This window comes from Eretmochelys imbricata, chromosome 1 (assembly GCF_965152235.1).
Source record: "Eretmochelys imbricata isolate rEreImb1 chromosome 1, rEreImb1.hap1, whole genome shotgun sequence".
NCBI classification, from domain to species: domain Eukaryota; kingdom Metazoa; phylum Chordata; order Testudines; family Cheloniidae; genus Eretmochelys; species Eretmochelys imbricata.
The window spans coordinates 167,296,491-167,315,501 of record NC_135572.1 but is presented as its reverse complement, the minus strand read 5'-3'; positions in this window follow the sequence as shown (position 1 = coordinate 167,315,501).

Below are 19,011 nucleotides of genomic sequence, written 5' to 3'. Positions count from 1 at the left end.
CCCATCCACGCTTGCCTGTGTTTCATAATCAGACCTGTTTAGGCACTTAGCTAGATTCTGAGCTCACTTATATTGGAATAAATCCAGAACAACTCCTTTCATAACATAACTCTTTTAGCCTATGGCCATAACCAAGTGAAGGGGAATAACAGCCTAAATCTGTTAGAATAGGTTTGATACTATGCTATAATAAAGCACTTATATATCTCAGTAATGAATGTGGCATAAACACCTAGATAGATTTGACAGAATATTAGCTCATGGCAGAGGTATGGTCTAGGGCTGTAAAAATGGAGTTAATGTTAGTTTTTTGCTGGAGAGGGTTGAGATATTTTAACCTGGATGTGACTAGTGGCATTCTTGTGTGCTGTTACACTGCAGGAAGGGTGGCGGGTGAACCGCTGGCTGGGGGAGGCTAGCCCATGGCCAGCGCCACCCTCCCCTGCCCCCTTCCCCTGCTAGAGCCCCCCGTCCCTGCAGCTGCCAACCCCCATCCCCACTCCCAAGCACCGGGAGGGCCAGCGGTGCATGGCCCACCACTCGAACACAGGGCGAGCAGCCCCAGCACCTCCGGCCTCCCCCCCACTGAGTGCCAGGCAATTACCAGACTTATCAAGCTCTGCCCTTGTTTATCCTCCAACACACGAGACAAACTGACAACATTATCAAAGATAAGAGTCAGACACACTAGGCCATTTGCCACATACTATGAAGTAATTATTGTGTAAAATGTACTGTGACAGGGTCAGGCCAGATGGCTACAGGAGAGTAATCCTATTGGGATCCAGGAAGTGGGTGGGTGAAGCCTGCCCACTGCTAAAGGATCCCCCCCCCAGCCTAAGAGGGGGATCCACAGGACCTGGACTCCAAATGATTACGGGGGACAACTAATGAAATAACAGGGACAGGAGTGTGGTCAAAGGGTCAAATGCAGGGAACCGGACGGGGACACTGAGCAGAGAACCCCGGACAGCGCCCACTGCTCCTCAAAGGCATCAAGGGAGCCAATGGATGCTGCCCAGAGGAACTCTGCCTGGATACGTGAACGGACGGAGGATCGGAAATAGGCCCTACAGTCACAGGAGACTCCATCGGCCAACCTCCTCACTCTGGTTTTATAGATGGCCATTTTAGCTAGGGCCAGGAGGAGGTTGACCAGGAGATCCCGTGACTTTGTGGGGCCATGGATAGGGAGTGTATAAATAAGAGTGGATAGGCCATGGATAGGGAGTGTATAAATAAGAATGCTTCCCCTGTACTCGGGCCCAGCCCTCCATAAATAAGAGTGGGGACAGGGAAACAGCTCCTAATGGGTCGGGGCAGGAGAACACAAAGGCCGCTCCCTAGGGGTCATCAGTTGGGAAAGGGAAGGAGACAGCCCGGTGGTGGCAAAGCATTGCAGGAGGTAAATTGGATAGGGGTAGGAGCAGGGGCAGAGGTGAGGGTCTGGGTTTCGGGAGGCAAGCAGCTGGATGGTGGCACCTCCCGATCAGACTCGAGGGTTAAGGAGGTGGGGAGGGAGCTCTCAGTGATACAGGGCGCAGGCTCTATGGTGGATTTAGTGGCCACAGCATCACGAGGTGGATTATCTTCTGTTGGGCCCCCGCCCGGGAAGGAAATCGATTACTCTGCACCAACAGGGGGTGCCCCTGGCGACTTGTGTCCCGGCCGCATGGCGCCGGCTGTCACCTGAGCAGGCTCGGTGGTCGTCAGTGGGGTGCCATCAGCGGCCGGGTCGATGGAGGAGTCCAGGGGCTCCTCGGAGGTGGGAGCAGAAGCAGCAGTTAGGGGGAGGGAGCATGGGGAAAAGAGGGGTGGAGTGAGGTTGCCCAAATCGAGGTTTGCTGGCAAAAGGTCATCCTCCCCCTGGGTGACCGGGGTCAGATCTAGGGCCTCGATCTCCTCGAACATGGAGGAGAGGATACTTTCCGTCGCCCCGAGGTTCTCCCTGCTGGCACCCGCCACGACGGTTGCCTTGGGGTTCACGGGGGCTTCGGGTAGTGTCAGGACAGAAGGGGCTCTATCGGGGGCCTCGGAAGGGAGGGTCTCCCGTGGAGGGGAGACACTACCTTCCGGTGCTACCACGTCTTTCTCGGCTGACACCGGTGGATGGGATGCACTCGTGGGCAAAGTGGAAGGTCTGGCATCGGTGCCCCCTTCCTGGTCTTCTGGGGGGCCTCTTCATCAGAAGGAAGGAGCGGAGCTCAAGCCTTCCGCTTGCCCTGCTTCCCCTGTACTCGGGCCCAGCCCTCCATGGCATCATCTGGGGGCTGGCTAGCAGGGGTCGTTTCAGGGGGTAAAGGCAATGGCTCAGGGACTTGGGGGAGGCGGTGGGGTGGCATAAGGGAGGGAGGATTCTCCCTGGGGCAGGCTCTCTCCCACGCCTGGTGGTATCTCTGCCACACCCTCCTCCATAGGCCCTGCCAGATTGTCAGCAGCGAGGGCGGGGCTCTCTCGCTTGTCTGGGCGTTGTAGGGGAGGTGCCCTTTGGGCCTGAGCGGGAGAAATGGTGGTCTGAAGGGTGGGGGTGGGTTCAGGTATTGGGCGGCCAGGGGTGTCGGCAATGATGGGGCCGATGTCCTGCTGGGTCTCAGGGATCCCAGATGCCCCTCCTTGCCGGGCTAAGGGGCAGTGCCTCCGGGCATGCCCTAATGCCCGGCAGAGGTAGCACTGGGCTTCCCCCCTGGAGAAATACACCTGGTAATGGGCCCCCTGGTGGGGGACCCAGAAGGACCCCTCGAGCGCCTCTCCGTCATGCGCCGCTGATGGCAGTAGAAGCTGCACTTGCCGGCGGAAGGAAAAGATGTGACGGAGGGTGAGGTCCTTGCAGCCCAACGGGAGAGGGCTGATGACAGAAACAGGTTTCCCCAGGGTGGAAAGGGCGGGTAACAGGGCAGCATTGGGGAGAAAAGGAGGGACAGAGGTCAGGACCAGGCGGATGCCCTGGTCCTCTAGCAGCTCTAGGGGGACAAACACCCCCTCCCCCCCACCGCAAGGCCCCTCTCCACCGCCTCCTGGGTGGCAGCCTCCGATGCTAAGAAGAAGACAACCTTCCCATATATTTTGGAGGCCACCACAATGGCCAAGGGCCCCACCACCCTCGCCAACGCCCGCACGTAGGTCTCCACATGGGGCAAGGCGGGCACCAGGAGGCATCGGACACCATGCTTCCTTGTCATGGTGGGGAAAGGGCCCCGGCTGCTGTTGATGGTGGCGGAGGAGGTGGGAGGGAGAGATGATGAGGTGGCAGGTGGGGGGGCTGCCGCCGCCCAGGCATACGTCCTGGGGGGTGAGGGAGGGACACCCGCAGAGCTGGTGGAGGGGGCAGCAGTGAGGGTCGCCGTTGTCGTTGGCAGGGCCACAGCAGTGGGGTGGCCCCTGCCACGGAGGGCCTGGTGGTTTTAGCGGGGCCCTTCCCCTTCTTTTTGCCCTCGCCTTTCCCGCCGGTTGGGGGGCTCCCCTAGAGTCTGGGGAGGCAGTGGGCATGGCAGTGGCGGAGGTCACCCCGGTGCCCTCCATTGCTGATGCCCCAGCGGGGGTGGTGGCAGGTGGTTAACAGGAGTTGGGGTCAGGTAAAAAGGGACAGGCTGTGGGATGGGCAGTTCAGGGGGGCGGGAGGGGGTACATGAACCACCGTACGCTTGTCCGGAGAGTCCTGTTTGGTTGGCTGGTGCTTCTGGCCCACACGGTGGAATCAGGGCGAGCAGCTGAGTCCAGAGGCAGATGTTAAACAGCCAGCAATGACGGTGGAGGAGGCAGTTGTGAAGATGGTAGTGTGGGGGTTGGGAGGACACAGATGGATCGGGGGGCAGCTCCATGCCACACCCCCTGTGTCCCTACAAACACAGTCATGACACAGTCAAAGCCTCCCCCCACATGAGAGCACAGTTCGAAAGTTACTCAGTCTTGGGCCCCCTCCACGGCGATTTGTAAGTTCCCTGGGCGGTGTTCCTCTGGTAGATGGCTGTTTCTCTTTCTCTCTGTTCCGGACTTTCTCCGCAGCTGCAAAATTCCAGGGATGCCGGAGCAGATGATAAAAATTCCTCTCGGCCAAATATGGGTCCACAAACAGCAAGCGGCTGGGTCTGGGTCCCTCCACTTCCCCCTTTCCAGGGAGTGGGTCAGCAGGCCCCCCCTCTCTCGGGGGGGGGTGTTTCAGCTGGAGCAGCAGCAGCGTCTGAGGGTGGGCGAGGGGGGCTAACAGCCGGCCGGCAGCCGGCCAGCACTCTAGCAACAGCAGAGAAAGAAAAAAAACAACAAAAAAGAAAAGAAAGGGGGGAGAGCGTCTGGCCCGGTCCGGGGGGGGAAGCCAAAAGCGGGGGCAAAAAGCAAGGAAAGCCCAGGCCAGAGGGCAGCAGCAGGAGAGCAGGCTAAGTAGGTCCCTTTTCCCTGGGTAAGGTAACAGGGACGTTTTTTTTTTTTTGAAACAGAAAAGAAGTTTATTTGTAACACTTACAAAGAATAACCAAAGGAAACAAAACAAACTATGCAACAAAACAACGCAAACAGAAGGTATAACACAGCAGCTTTCAGGAGGGAGAAGTGTTCAGGTTAGCCTGGGCCCAGAGCGGGGGGGCTTCCTCAACACTCGTGGTCTTCCACCCTCCTGAGTTACCTGGTGGCCTAGAGCGGGGGGCTTCCTTGACACTCGTGGTCTTCCACCCCCTCGAGTTACCTAGTGCCGCGCCCAGTGTCACCAATTATCCCTCTCCTGAGAGTGCCCGGCAAGATGGGCACGGCTGCGGGGTGGGCAGTTTACGGGTGGGGGGGTAGACACCCATGTATTATAGGACCCCTCCTAGATGACAGTAATGATGGTATCCACAGCGGCAACGGCTGGGGCTGGCGTCTCTCGCTCTTCCCCTCAATCAAAGGGTCAGACGGAGGGAACCGGACGGGGTCACCGAGCAGAGAACCCCGGACAGCGCCCACCGCTCCTTGAAGGCGTCAAGAGAGTCGGTGGACGCCGCCCAGAGGAACTCTGCCCGGATACGTGAATGTACTGAGGATCGGAAAAAGGCCCTGCAATCGCAGGACACTTCATGGGCCAACCTCCCCTCTCTGGTTTTATAAATGGCTGTTTTAGCCAACGCTAGGAGAAGGTTAACCAGGAGGTCTCGCGATTTTGTGGGGCCACGGATGGGGAGTGTATAGATAAAAAGGTGAGGGGAGAAATGAAGCCAAAAGTGCAATAGAATATTTGTGAGGAGCCGGAAAAGGGGCTGCAATCTGGCACACTCTAAATATACGTTCGCCAGGGTTTCCCTCACATTACAAAAAGGGCAAGTATACGGGATGGGGATAAACCGTGTCAGAAACACGCCCATGCTCACAGCTCCGTGAAGGAGCCGCCAACTGATGTCCCCGACGGGCCTCGGGACCAAGGTGGAATACAGGCTGGCCCACCGAGGTTGCTCACCCTCCAAGGGTGGCAGGAGTTCCCGCCACTTTGTATCGGGGCGGGACACCAGGGTGTGGGTGTGAAGGGGTGAAGCATGAGTGTGTATAAATAATTCCGTGGTGCGATTTGAAAACTGACCGGCTGCAGTTCATGCAGCCGGCTTGCAGTGAAAGGGTGAGGGGTTTGTTGGGATCGGCACAGTATGGGCCCAATGGAAAGGTCCGGCGGGCCTGGGGTAGAGGATGGGCGGGGTACGCCCTCGTGCAAGGCTCGGTTGACATAAGCCCGAGCAGCGGGGGTCAAGGCGGCCTTCACCTCCTGAAGTACGCGCCGGGGGGTACAAGGGCTGGAGAGCCCCATGAGCCGAGCGAGCGTCAGGGGATCCAGCCAGTCTCTCCGGTCGTAGTCCAGGAGGTCTCAGACTCTCGTGACTTCCGCCAGGACCAACCTCTGGCGCAACGAACGGGACTCCGCCACCTGCACACGGAGTTGGGGATTGTGTAGCAGGGGCTCTGTGAGGAGATCTGCTCCCACGGTGGCCGCCATGGACCTGGTCATTAGAAACAGTTTCCAGGTCCGGAGGAGGTCCTGGTAGAAGACCGGCAGCCCAGAGAGGTCTCGCGGAAAACCTCTCGGACAAAGATAAAAGAGCTGCCGGTCGTATCGGAGCCCTTGGAAGCGGCGCAGGAAGGCGTGTGCCAGTATGCTCCACGCCTAACTACTTGCACTATAAAAGAGCCTCTGCAGGGCCTGGAGGTGGAAAACGCGGACCTGAGTGTACAGACACTTCAGGCCCTGCCCTCCTTCCTTCAGGGGTAAATGAAGAACTCCAGCAGGGGCCCAGTGCATTCCCGACCAAAAGAACTCTAGAATCAATCTCCGGAGGTGGGTCAGGAAACCCGGGGCCAGAGCCAGGGTGTTGAGCCAGTACCAGAGCGTGGACAGGACTAGTTGGTTAAGCACCAGTGCTCCCCCTCAGAGGGAGAGACATCGGAGTAGCCTCGTCCATTTCCGGATCCGCTCTATCACCCCGCCCTCTAAATTTTGCCAGTTCTCCGGCGGGGAAGGGTGCGTGGCGGAAAGGTAAACGCTGAGATAGAGCAGTGGACCCACACTCCACTGGATGGTCTGAAGCGCGGGTGGGAGGGAGCTTACCTGCTGCCAGTCCCCCACCGCCAAGCCAGAGCTCTTGACCCAGTTGACTCGGGCGGAGGAGGCTGCCGAATAGACGGCCTGGCATGCCTCCACTCGCGCCAAGTTGCCCGGGTCCTGGACCACGAGAAGTACGTCATCGGCGTACGCCGACAGGACCAGCCGCAGCTCCGGCTCCCGCAGCACCAACCCTGTCGTCCTCCTGTGGAGGAGACAGAGGAAAGACTCGATCGCCAGAGCGTACAGCTGGCCCGAGAGGGGGCACCCCTGCCGCCCTCCTCGCCCAAAGGTGACCGGTTCTGTCAGGGTCCAGTTGAGCCTAACCAAACGCTCCACAGAGGCATACAGCACCCAGAGAAAACTCACAAACTGAGGTCCGAATCCAAACGCTTGCAGAGTGCTCAGGAGGTACCTATGGTCTACTCTATTGAACGCCTTCTCCTGATCAAGAGACAGGAGGGCGAACGACAGACCATCTCTCCGCCCGAGTTCCAAAAGGTCTCGGACTAGAAATAGGTTGTCAAAAATGCTGCGACCCGGGACAGTATAGGTCTGGTCTGGGTGGATCACGTCCACCATCACGGACCCTAGCCGCAGCAAGATTGCTTTCGCTACGATTTTGTAATCCATGCTAAGGAGTGAGACGGGACGCCAGTTTCATATATCGCGGAGGTCCCCCTTCTTCGGCAGCAAGGCGAGCACCGCTCGCCTGCACGAAAGAGGGAGGACCCTGCTCTGCAAGGACTCAGCCCAGAGAGTGACTAGGTCTGGGCCGAGGATGTCCCAGAACACGCGGTAAAACTCCACAATCAGCCCGTCCATGCCCGGAGATTTATTGGTGGGCATGCGACGGAGGGCTTCCGAGAACTCGGCCAGGGTGAGAGGCGGCTCTAGCCGGTCTCGGTTGCCCACGCTGACCGTGGGGAGTTCCTCCCAGAGCACCCCGCAAGCGCCAGGATCGGTCGGATCCGGAGAGAAAAGGCTTGTGTAGAAGTCACGGGCCCTCCCACACATCTCCTCCGGATCCGTGAGGGGGGTGCTGTCTTCCGCAAGAAGGCAGGTGACGTGTTTCTTGGCCCCCCCGTTTTCTCCAGGGCATAGAAGAAGCGGGAGCCGCGGTCCATCTCCCGAAGGAGGCGGATGTGGGACAGAACGAAGGCACCTCGGGCCCGGTGGTCCTCGAGGGCCCGGAGCTCCTCCCGCTTCTCCCGGCACGCTCCGCAGAGGGACGGGTCCTCAGGGTTGGCGGCCAGGCGCCTCTCCATCTCTAAGACCTCCAGTTCCAACTGCTCTATCGCCGCATTTCTCCGTCGGCTGGTGCCCCGAGTGTAGTCACGGCAGAAGAGCTTGGCGCGCACCTTCCCGAGATCCCACCATTGCCGCACCGAGGGAAAGGCACGCCACTGCTCTCGCCAGGCCAGCCAAAACTCCCGGAAGGATGTCACAAAGCTCTCGTCCTCCAACAGGCTGTTGTTAAAGTGCCAATAGGCCGGCCCCGGTCTCTCTGCACGGAGGAAAACCGCTATGGTGACTAAATGATGGTCGGAGAATGGGGCCGGCCGAATGGCGGAGGAGTGGGCCTGTGAAAGATGGAAACGGGATAAGTAAATACGGTCCAACCGAGACTGGTGTGACCGAAGGGCCTCCACCCGGACAAAGGTGAACATGGAAGTGTCATCTGGGTGATGGTCACGCCAGACGTCCACTAGGGAATGATGTTCGACTATTCCTCGAAGAATGTTCGCGGCGGCTGGGCTTGGCTCGGCCCCTGAGCGGTCCCGTTCCTCGAGGGTGGTGTTAAAGTCCCCTCCCAGGACCAGGCACTCGTGCGAATCTAGGGTGCTGAGAAAGTCGGACACCCGCTGATAAAATTGTGGCCGCTTTGGGCTCGTTTGAGGGGCATAGATGTTAACAAGGTTGACCACGAGCCCCTCCATACGGACTCAAAGGTGCAGCAGGTGGCCCAGCACGGCCTCAGTGACCCCTAGCACCTCGGGCCGTAGGGTGGGGGAGAACAGGGTCGCCACTCCAGCTTGCCAAGTCATGAAGTGGCTAAAGTATACCCCGTCCCCCCACTCCAGCCGCCACCTGGCCTCGACGGTCGGGTCCGTATGGGTCTCCTGCAGGAAAGCTACAGAGTACCCCCCTTCCCGAAGGTAAGAGAGCACCTGGGACCTGCGGAGAGCCATCCTACAGCCCCTGGTGTTCAAGGTTGCAATAATGAGAGGCATCATGCGGAGGGCTGGGGGAGTGGGGGGTTCTTATAGGTGGGGGTGTTCGTGGCCCCCGGCGGGTTGTGCAGCAACCCGTGACCCATCCCGTGGATGAGTAGATCTTTTCGGAAGCCGCGGGCCCACTCGTAGGCCGCAGCACCGCGCTTTCCTTGCCCTCTGCCCTCCTGTATAAGGGCCCTTGCGGCCTGGAGAATTTGATCAAAGTCCCCCCATAGCTGAAGAGCCAGCTGTACCCTATTGCGGGCGCCATGGGTGTGTTCTAGGAACTTCTGTAGTGCATGCCGCAGATCATGGGGGGGTGGGGTTGCGATTTCTGGGGTATTCCCTAGTGGGGCTCTTAATGCAACCTCGTGGTCCGCTAAGGTGGGTAGACAAGGTGCGGACCACCGACGGGGCGTCTGACAGGCTGGAGTTATTAAATCCATTTCACGCCTTGGGGTGGAAGGGGATGGCAGGGAAAAAATTGCAACTCCTAATGGGTTGCGACTAGAAAGTGCAAAGACTGCTCCCTGGGGGGAATCTGCAAAAGGCGGGAAAGAAATAACCCAGGGGCGGCATTAGCATTGCAGGAGGAGGGGAATCGGGCAGGGACAGGGGTGGGGGCAGGGGCAGAGGCAAGGCTCTGGACTTCATGAGGCGAGCAGCTAAAAAAAGGTGCCTCCTGAGCAGAGTCGAGGGTTAAGGGGTAAGGGAGGGGGCTCCCAGTGACGCTAGGCGCTGGCTCCGTGGTGGTCTTGGTGGCCATGGCATCAGGTGGTGGACCACCTTTTGCGGGGCGCTCGCCCGGGAAGGCAATTAGGGGGAGGGAGCATGGGGAAAGGGGGGCTGGGGTGAGGTTACCCAGATCGAGGCCAGCCGGCAGTAGATCATCCTCTCCCTGGGTGACTGGGGTCAAATCTAGGGCCTCAATCTCCGCATACACGGAGGAGAGGCCAACTCCTGCTACCCCGGGGGCCTCTCCTCTAGGGCCCGCCTCAACGGTCGCCTCGGGGTTTGCAGGGGGTTCGGGTGGTATCCGGGCAGAAGAAGCTTCCTCAGGGGTCTCGGAGGGGAGGGTCTCTCGTGGAGGGGGGATTCTGCCCTCCAATGCCAGTCTGTCTTCCCCTCCCGACACCAGCGGATGGATCTCACTTGTGGCCGTAGCGGAAGGCTCGATATCAGTGCCTCCCTTCCTGGTCTTCCGGGGGGCTTCCGCATCGGATGGGTGCAGCAGAACTTGAGCCTTCCGCTTGCCTCGCTTCCCCTGGACTAGGGTCCAGCCCTCCATAGCGTCGTCTGGGGGTTGGTTAGCAGGGGTCGTGTCGGGGGGCGGAGGCGATGGTTCAGGGGTTCGGGGGGGTAACGGTGAGGCAGCATGAGGGGCGGGGGGTTCTCCTTGGGGCGGGCCCTCTCCTATACCCAGTAATATCTTTGCCACACCCTCCTCCATAGGCTCTACCAGATTGGTAATAGCAAGGGTGGGACTCCCTTGCTTGCCTGGGCGTTGTAGGGAAGGTGTTTCTTGGGCCCGGACGGGAGCAGCGGTGGATCGAGTAGGAGGAGGGTTGGTTTCAGGTGCCGGGCGGCCAGGGGCGTCGGCAACGACAGGGCCGATGTCCTGCCGGGTCTCGGGGGTCTCGGGTGCCCCTCTCCCCTGGGCCAAAGGGCAGTCTCTGCGGACATGCCCCGCTGAGCGGCAGAGGTAGCATCGGGCCTCTCCGGTGGAGTAAAAGACCCGATAGCGGGCTCCTTGGTAGGGGACTAGGAAGGACCCCTCGAGCTCCTCTCCGTCACGCACCGCCACCGGCGGTAGAAGCTGCACTTGCCGGCGGAACGAAAGGACGTGACGGAGGGTGGGGTCCTTGCAGCCCAGCGGGAGAGGGCTGATGACAGAGACAAGTTTCCCCAGGGTGGAGAGAGCGGGTAACAGGGCAGCATTGGGTAAAAAGGGAGGAACGGAGGTGAGGACGAGGCGAACGCCCAGGTCTTCTAGCGGCTCTAGGGGGACAAACACCCCCCCACTGCCAGGCCCTTCTCCACCACCTCCTGGGCGGCAGCCTCCGAAGCTAAGAAAAAAACGACCTTCCCATACATTTTGGAGGCCGCCACAATAGCCGTGGGTCCTACCACCTTCGCCAACGCCTGCACGTATGTCTCCACGTGGGGCGAGGCAGGCACCAGGAGGCAACGGACACCGTGCCTCCTGGTCAAGGTGGGGAAGGGGCCCCAGCCGCTGGTGATGGTAGTGGAGGCAGTGGGTGGGCGAGATGACGAGGCGGCAGGCGGGGGGGAGCCTGCCACCGCCCGGGCATACATCCTGGGGGCCGGGGGAGGGATGTTCGCAGAGCTGGTGGAGGGAACAGCGGGGGGGGGGGGGCGCCACAGTCGATGATAAGGCCACAGCGGTGGGGGCAGCCCCTGCCATGGAGGGCCTAGTGGTTTTAGCGGGGCCCTTTCCTTTCTTCCCGCCCTGGCCTTTTCAGCCAGCTGGGGGGGGGGCGTTCCTAGAATCTGGGGGAGCGGTGGACGTAGCAGTGGCAGTAATAAAGAAGGTGTTGGGAGGAGGCCATGGGGAAGTAGCCCAGGGAGTTGTAGCTGTCGCATAGCTGTTCCAGGAGGCACTCTAGACAGCTGCATTCCACAGGGCCCTGGGCTGGAACCCGGAGTCGAGGGCGAGCCTGGGTTTCCCCGAAATCCTCCCAACTCCTGGTCAGGAGGAGTCGACCTGGACTGTGGGTTCAGAAAAACAGCCAAGCTGAGGGCTGCCGTGAAGCTCCAAGGCGAGCAAATCTGCCAATAAGCGCAAGACCCACCAAGGTAGAGGAGGAACTTTGTCACAGTATATAGCAAAATAGGTGTGAATGACAATTTGCATACATCTAGGAAGACAAGGCCCTTGTCCTGAGGGACTTGAAATGTAAATTAGAAAAAAGATTAAGTTGTAAGAGACAGCACTGGCAAAGTGATCATCAGTGGAAGGCTAAGGGAAAGAAGTGATTTTTAAGGAGGGGTATAAAAGAGGCTGGGTGACACACACTCAGAAAGAAGGCAGCAATTTTATGCAGGAGTGGGCATTAAGGGAGATGGTATTGAAACAGGCTGTAAGTCACAAGTGTGATAATGAGACATGGGAAATACTAAGGAGCATGGGTGGCAGGTATAATAGGCTAGGAGAGACTCTGCCTCCCCAGGTGCTGCTGCTGGACCCCTGGTTGCGGAGTTTTGGGGGGAATTTTTGCTTTATTATGCCCATGCAGGTTCCAGGGTGGCTGAGGAGGTGGTATGTGCTATTCAGCTTCCTGGATTCATCAGTAATCTTTCTGGACTCCAGGGAGATTACTGATGGACCTAGAAAGCTGAGTAGCAAATACCACCTCCTCAGTGGCCCCCAGAACCTGCTTGGGTATATCAAAAGCTTCTTTCGGCAAGAGTTAGAGGCTTTTTCCCTGCAGCAGCTTGGGGTCTGAGGAGGAGAGGTACACATGGCTGCGGCTGACCCAGGGCAGCTCCGGGTAGGTATGTGGGGGCATCGGGGCAACTCGGGGCGGGGACAATGTAGCAGGAAAGCCAGGAACACAGTTTGAGCAGAGGAATTTTTTTAACCACAGTCACTTTACTCATAAGCACTTGAAAGTTAGGCCTTGTCTACACAACCAAGTTTGGATGACAAAAACTGCCTTATGTTGACAAAAAATGTCCATTTTTGGTGACAAAATGCAACCATCCCAACAAGAGAAATACATCCTTTTCCTCTAAATTTTTCTTAACAAAGTGCCAGCATAGATAAGACACCACACTTGATTTCCATCACTTTAATTGGCCTCTTGGAGGTGTCCCACAATGCCCATTGTGACCGCTCTGGTCAGCAGTTTGAACTCCACTGCTCTGCAGCCAGGTAAACAACCATCTGCCCCTTCCCACTTAAGAAGACCCTGGAATTTTTTAAATTCCATTTCCTGTTGGCTAAGTGTGGAGGTCTCATTGCATCTTCCCAGGTGACCATGGCGGGTTATCGCACCAAACGCTCTCCCGCTTGGACCACTGCTGAGCTGTTGGATCTGATCAGTATATGGGGAGAGGAGGCTGCGCAGTCACAGCTGCGCTTGAGCCGTAGGAATTTTGAAACCTATGGGCTTGTGCGAAAAGGGCTATGATCAGGACACGCTGCAGTGCAGAGTGAAGATAAAGGAGCAGAGGCCGGCGTACCATAAGGCAAGGGAGGCAAACCATTGCTCTGGTGCTTCACCTAAGACCTGCCAGTTCTATAGGGAGCTGGACGCTATCGTCAGTGGCAACCCCACCTCCATCGCCCTGTAAACTTGGAGGCCGCAGAAAGAGGACCTAACCCAGAAGATGAAGTTATTGATGAAGAGCTGGAGTTAGATGAGGATGTGCAGCTCCCGGCAGGGTGACCCAGTGAGGCAGGCAGCCAGGAACTGTTCTCCGCTCCAGAGGTGTCTAGCCAGTCTCAGCAGTTGCTCTCCGGCGAGCAAGAAGCAGGAGATGAGACTTCTGGTAAGTGGCTGTGATTTGTGTAGTGTGGGGGTGGGTTCAGGGTGTAGAAATGTGGAAGGCGGGCTGTGTTTTTGTGAGAGGCACATTTCCCTGTGTAGCTAATCAGTACAGCGGAATAGAGTGTTATGCACACTGAGATCTCATGGAATCCTCCAGAGAGATCTCCAGGAAAGTTTCCTGGAAATACTCAGTAATCCTCTGCCGACAGTGCCGTGGCAAGCAGCTTTGTTCCTTCCCACATTGTAGGAAACTTTCCTGCACCATTTGGCAATGGCTTGTGCAGGGACCAAAATGGCACACAGGCGAGCAGCATAGGGAGCAGGACAGAAGCCACAAGCATGGAGTAGATGTACCCTTGTTTCCCTGCTTACCCTTAGCAGTGAGATGTCTGCTAGAATTACCCCCATCTGTGGAAAAGTGTGTGAGAATTTTTTCTTAGTATGCTGCACCATGACCTTGTAAAGAGTGTGTGCTCTTTTTTCCATATGGAGCGTTCCACTGCCCCCGCCAACACTCACCATGCTCTGGGGTTCGCAGAGATGAGTGCCTGGCAAGAGTCAGTGAGAAAGTGATTGCAATGTTGCAAAAGGTGTATTTAACTGAAATGTTTCAATGTTGTGTGTGAATTTAACAATCCTGCTTCTGTGCATTGTCCCCTGTGCTTCACCAGATGTGGCCTTCAGGAACACCCCACGCATCCCAACTGAGTGTCTCTGCCAGATAGGAAATCACCCAAGACACAGCAAAGAAGACGTGTTCCGGGAGGTCCTGCCGTGCTCCAATGCAGAGAAAAGGGAACGCACGGAGTGCTGGGAAGCCAAATGGCAGGACAGAAAAGAGAATCAGGAGTTTGTTAAGGACGCAACTGAGTGGATGATTACAGTAATGGAGGGGCAACCGCAGATGCTGAAGTCCTTGATAATGCTGCAGACTGCAGCACATTCAGAACACTTTTCTATGCCCCCCCCCGCCCCTGCCTGTACATTCCTTTCCACTTTCCGGAACTTCTCGGTTTCCCCTTCACTCCACCCCCTCAGACAACTTTTACAATGATAACTGGACCTACACACAGCTGTGAAAGTCTGCCCTTCCCTGGTTCCTCCTTTCCCACCAAGCATCTTTGTGTGTTTGTGTGTGCTGTTTTTTGTGCAATAAAAGCAAAGTTTTCAAAAGGTAACTCAGCTTTATTTGTTTTCTATAAACTGAGATTGCAGGCACTGTCAATGCATGCACAAGCATTCTAATCATTTGCTTACTGGCAGATAAGGCCCCAAATGTCACCATTGCATCCTAGGAAAACTACATGTAATGTAACATTGCAGCACCAATCACGGAGATATGCATTACTGCTTCTCATTTTCAGAGTGTTGCCTCAAAGCCTCCCTGATTCAAATTGCTCCCCTCTGGTCACTTCTGATAGCCCAGGTATCTGGCTCCTCAAAATCAGCAGCCAAGAGGTCTGCCTCAGCACTCCACCCCCAAGCAAACCTTTCACCCTTAGCTTCACAGAGATTCTGCAACGTACAGCATGAAGCTATGATCATGGGAATATTATCCTTATTAAGGTCTAACCTGCCATAAAGACATCACCAGTGAGCCTTTAATCTGCCAAAGGCACACAGTCATCTGGCACCTACTCAGGCTGTTGTTGAACCACTCCTTACTGCTGTCCAGGTGTCCCATGTAAGGTTTCATGAGCCATGGCTGCAAGGGGTACGCCAGATCTCCCAGGATCACTATGGGCATTTCAACATTCCCCACTGTAATCTTCTGGTTTGGAAAGAAAGTCCTCGATTGTAGCTTTCTGTGCAGGGTGTGTTCCTGAAGATGCATGTGACATGTACCTTCCCGGACCACCTTGCGTTGATATCAGTGAAACACCCATGGTGACCCACAGGCTCCTGAAACAGCATGGAGAAGTACCCCTTCCTATTGATGTACTCCATTGCAAGGTGCTCAATCTGGTGCCAAAATTGGAATATGTGTGCCATCTATTGCCCCTCCACAGTTAGGGAAACCCATTTCTGCAAAACTGTCTACTATTTCACGCACATTTTCCAGAGTCATGGTCCTTCGTAGCAGGATGCAATTTATTGCCCTGCACACTTGCATTAACACAGCCCCATCGGTCGACTTCCCTACTCCAAATTGATTTGCGACTGAACAGTAGCAATCTGGAGTCGCCAGCTTCCACACAGCTATTGCCACACACTTCTCTACAGATAAGGCAGCTGTCATTCTGGTGTCCTTGCACTGTAGTACTGGGGTGAGCTCTACACACAGTTCCAGGAAGGTGGCTTTCTGCATCCAAAAGTTTTTTAGCCACTGCTTGTCATCCTGCACCTGCATGATGATATGATCCCACCATTCAGTGCTTGTTTCCCGAGCCCAAAAGTGATGGTCTACCCTATGCAGCTGTTCTGTGAATGCCAAAAACAATCTAAAGTTTCTCCTATCCATATCACGCAGAAAGTCGGGCACCTGCAAGTCTTCTTCAGTTAGGAACTTCATGATAAATTGCACTGCCCTCCATGATGTCTTCGTGTCAGTTAACAGAGCATAGAAGAGAAGTGCAGGATACATCCCTTCTCACAAAGATGCCGGGTGCACAGCAAAGAAGGGCCATTGCAAAAATGCTGTGAAAGAAAGCTGGAAGCCCATGGAATGCTGGGACAAAAAGCAATGCATCACGGGACATTGAGCCCGGTCCCAGGATGCATTGTGATCTGTTCTGTCTTCTCACAACACTTAGCGACAGAAGGTGTTGAGCTGGACTGTGGGATAGGTACCCACAATGCATTGCTCACACTGTTGATGATGGTGCCCCCACTGTGGATGTGCTCTGCCAACAGAGGGAGCGAGTGTGAGCATGAGATTCCTATTTTTATTGTGTCAACTTTTGGATGTCAACATCACTTTTATCGACAAAACTTGGTAGTGTAGACATGGCCTCACAAATCTTTGAACAACAACAATCCTGAGGCTGAGATAGACTTCCCCTGGTCTGATCTCAATCTTGCCTGCATTTCAGGCTGGGCAGAATCTGTTCGGCCCGCTCTCTCCTGCATAATGACAGGTTTCAGAGTAACAGCCATGTTAGTCTGTATTCGCAAAAAGAAAAGGAGTACTTGTGGCACCTTAGAGACTAACCAATTTATTTGAGCATGAGCTTTCGTGAGCTACAGCTCACTTCATCGGATGCATACCGTGGAAACTGCAGCAGACTTTATATACACACAGAGAATATGAAACAATACCTCCTCCCACCCCACTCTCCTGCTGGTAATAGCTTATCTAAAGTGATCATCAGGTTGGGCCATTTCCAGCACAAATCCAGGTTTTCTCACCCTCCACCCCCCCACACAAATTCACTCTCCTGCTGGTGATAGCCCATCCAAAGTGACAACTCTTTACACAATGTGCATGATAATCAAGTTGGGCCATTTCCTCCACAAATCCAGGTTCTCTCACCCCCTCACCCCCCTCCCAAAAACCACACACACAAACTCACTCTCATATTCTCTGTGTGTATATAAAGTCTGCTGCAGTTTCCACGGTATGCATCCGATGAAGTGAGCTGTAGCTCACGAAAGCTCATGCTCAAATAAATTGGTTAGTCTCTAAGGTGCCACAAGTACTCCTTTTCTCTCCTGCATGTTTCTCTTACATGTGGCAATGGTTGACTCCCTGCACAGAGCTGACCCAGCTCTTATGTACAGCCTCTGTCTCTGGTCCATGTGCTTCAGCAGAGCTGGGAAGCCCTCATCTCTCCTTTGTCACATTTGCCTCACTTGTGGGCCCCTGTGTAGTAATAACATTATTCCATGGGGCTGGCTGGTCCAGCAGTTAGAAAACAATCAGAGTCACTGGCCTTAGATTGTGGTATTGATGGCTAATCAATGAGTTGGCAAATGCCTTTCCTGGGCAGGACAACTATCTGGAATGCAGTACAAGGCTGCCTTCAGGCAAGCTTAAACGTGTTGAACTCATAATGCAAAATGAAAATCATAATTAGATACAGATATATCCTACTCTGTCACAGAGTCATTTAAAGGTGGCTTCAAAGAGGGGAAAAAAAAACAGGCTTCTGGGCTCATGATGTAGAAATGTTTGTAAAATGAAGCAGAAACAAGTGGTTCAGCTTGTTTTTAACAGTAGAAATTCAGGTCTTATCTGCCCTGGAAGATTTTATGGCAGCATGAAATTGTGACATTACAAAACACAAGGGAGTGAAAGCTGAGCGCTTGAGTGAGGAAGGTATTTTTAATCAGACTCTGTGTTTTTTATTTGTTCTTGTTCACGTATATTTACCTATGTGTAAGAGGGCGTGAGATAAAGGACCTCTTTGTTAAATGAGTACCCCCATGAAACATTAAAAGCCCATGAGGTGTCTGAGTTCTGCAAAGCAAGGCCATAGGCTGTAAGAGAAGCACTTGACAAGCAACTGAACAAACTCCAAAATGAGGGGATATTAGTTCCAGTACTTTCCACTGATTGGCAAGTTCCAATGGTTTGTGTTGCCAAACATAATGGTTCTTTGACTGTATGCTCATTATAAAACACTATTAATTTGGTATTAGAGTGGTAACAGTCAGTATCTATTACCTTTCTGGCAAGAAATATTTGGAAAAATGGTAGTATGAAATCCTCACCCCTTCTAGTCAGTGGCAGTTATGCCATTGAATTCTATGGGTAAAATCCTGGTCCCAGTTTGTTGTATACCTAGGTTGCATTGGTGTAAATCAGTAGGTCTCAACCAGGGGTCTGTGGCCCCCTGTGCGGCCACAAGCAGGTTTCAGGGGGGTCTGCTAAAATAAACCAGAAAGCAGGGCCAGTGTTAGACTCGCTGGGGCCCAGGGCAGAAAACCAAAGCCTGAATCCCACCACTTAGGGCTAAAGCCAAAGCCTGAGCAACTTAGCTTTGCAGGGCCACCTGTGGCATTGGGCCCCACACCATTGCCCTGCTTGCTACCCCCTAATGCCAGCCCTGGCTTTTAATCTACTGGATATGGAGAAAAACAGTTGTTATGGCACAGGTGGACTGGGGAATTTTTATATCATGTTGGGGGGCCTCAGAAAGAGAAAGGTTGAGAATCCCTGGTGTAAATGACTACAGAAGGTGTAGGGCAAAGGAGAATCAGATCATTTCAGTGCTGTTCACACCAGGCTACCATGCAGTGGCAAGTGCCCTTGCATTCTGCTTTCTGATGGTGTTCGTAAACCCCTTTCTCTACATTTCAGAATTTCTGCCTGGATGTAGCCAGACTACTTTCAATGTCTCCTGTGAGATTGAATGCACACTTATCACCCTCAGTGCTTGCTGACATGGGACTGTAGGATTAGACCCTATCTTCCCTGTCCTCTATCATCTTCAGGCCTTACTTGCTACCCCTCATTCAATACAATGCCTTTTTTTTTTAAACTCAAGGAAACTTAAGATGCTGGTTTGCCTCCCTCCCAAGTTGGCTGAGTCATGTCCTCTTTGTCTCATTTCTCTTTGACAATTTTAAGGCAGTAAGAGATTTTTCAAAATAGTATGAGCAAAATTTTACATCTCATGGATATTCATGGTGAAACTGATATGGAGGAGGGCTGCTTTGACTTCAGGCTGTAATGGAATGATGGGACCAAAAGGTTCCATGAGAATTGGAGATATGTGTCAACTGGGTTATTAGCAAGCAGATAAGCCTAGAAGCTGGATGAGATGTGTCTTGCTAAAACCCTGGTCTG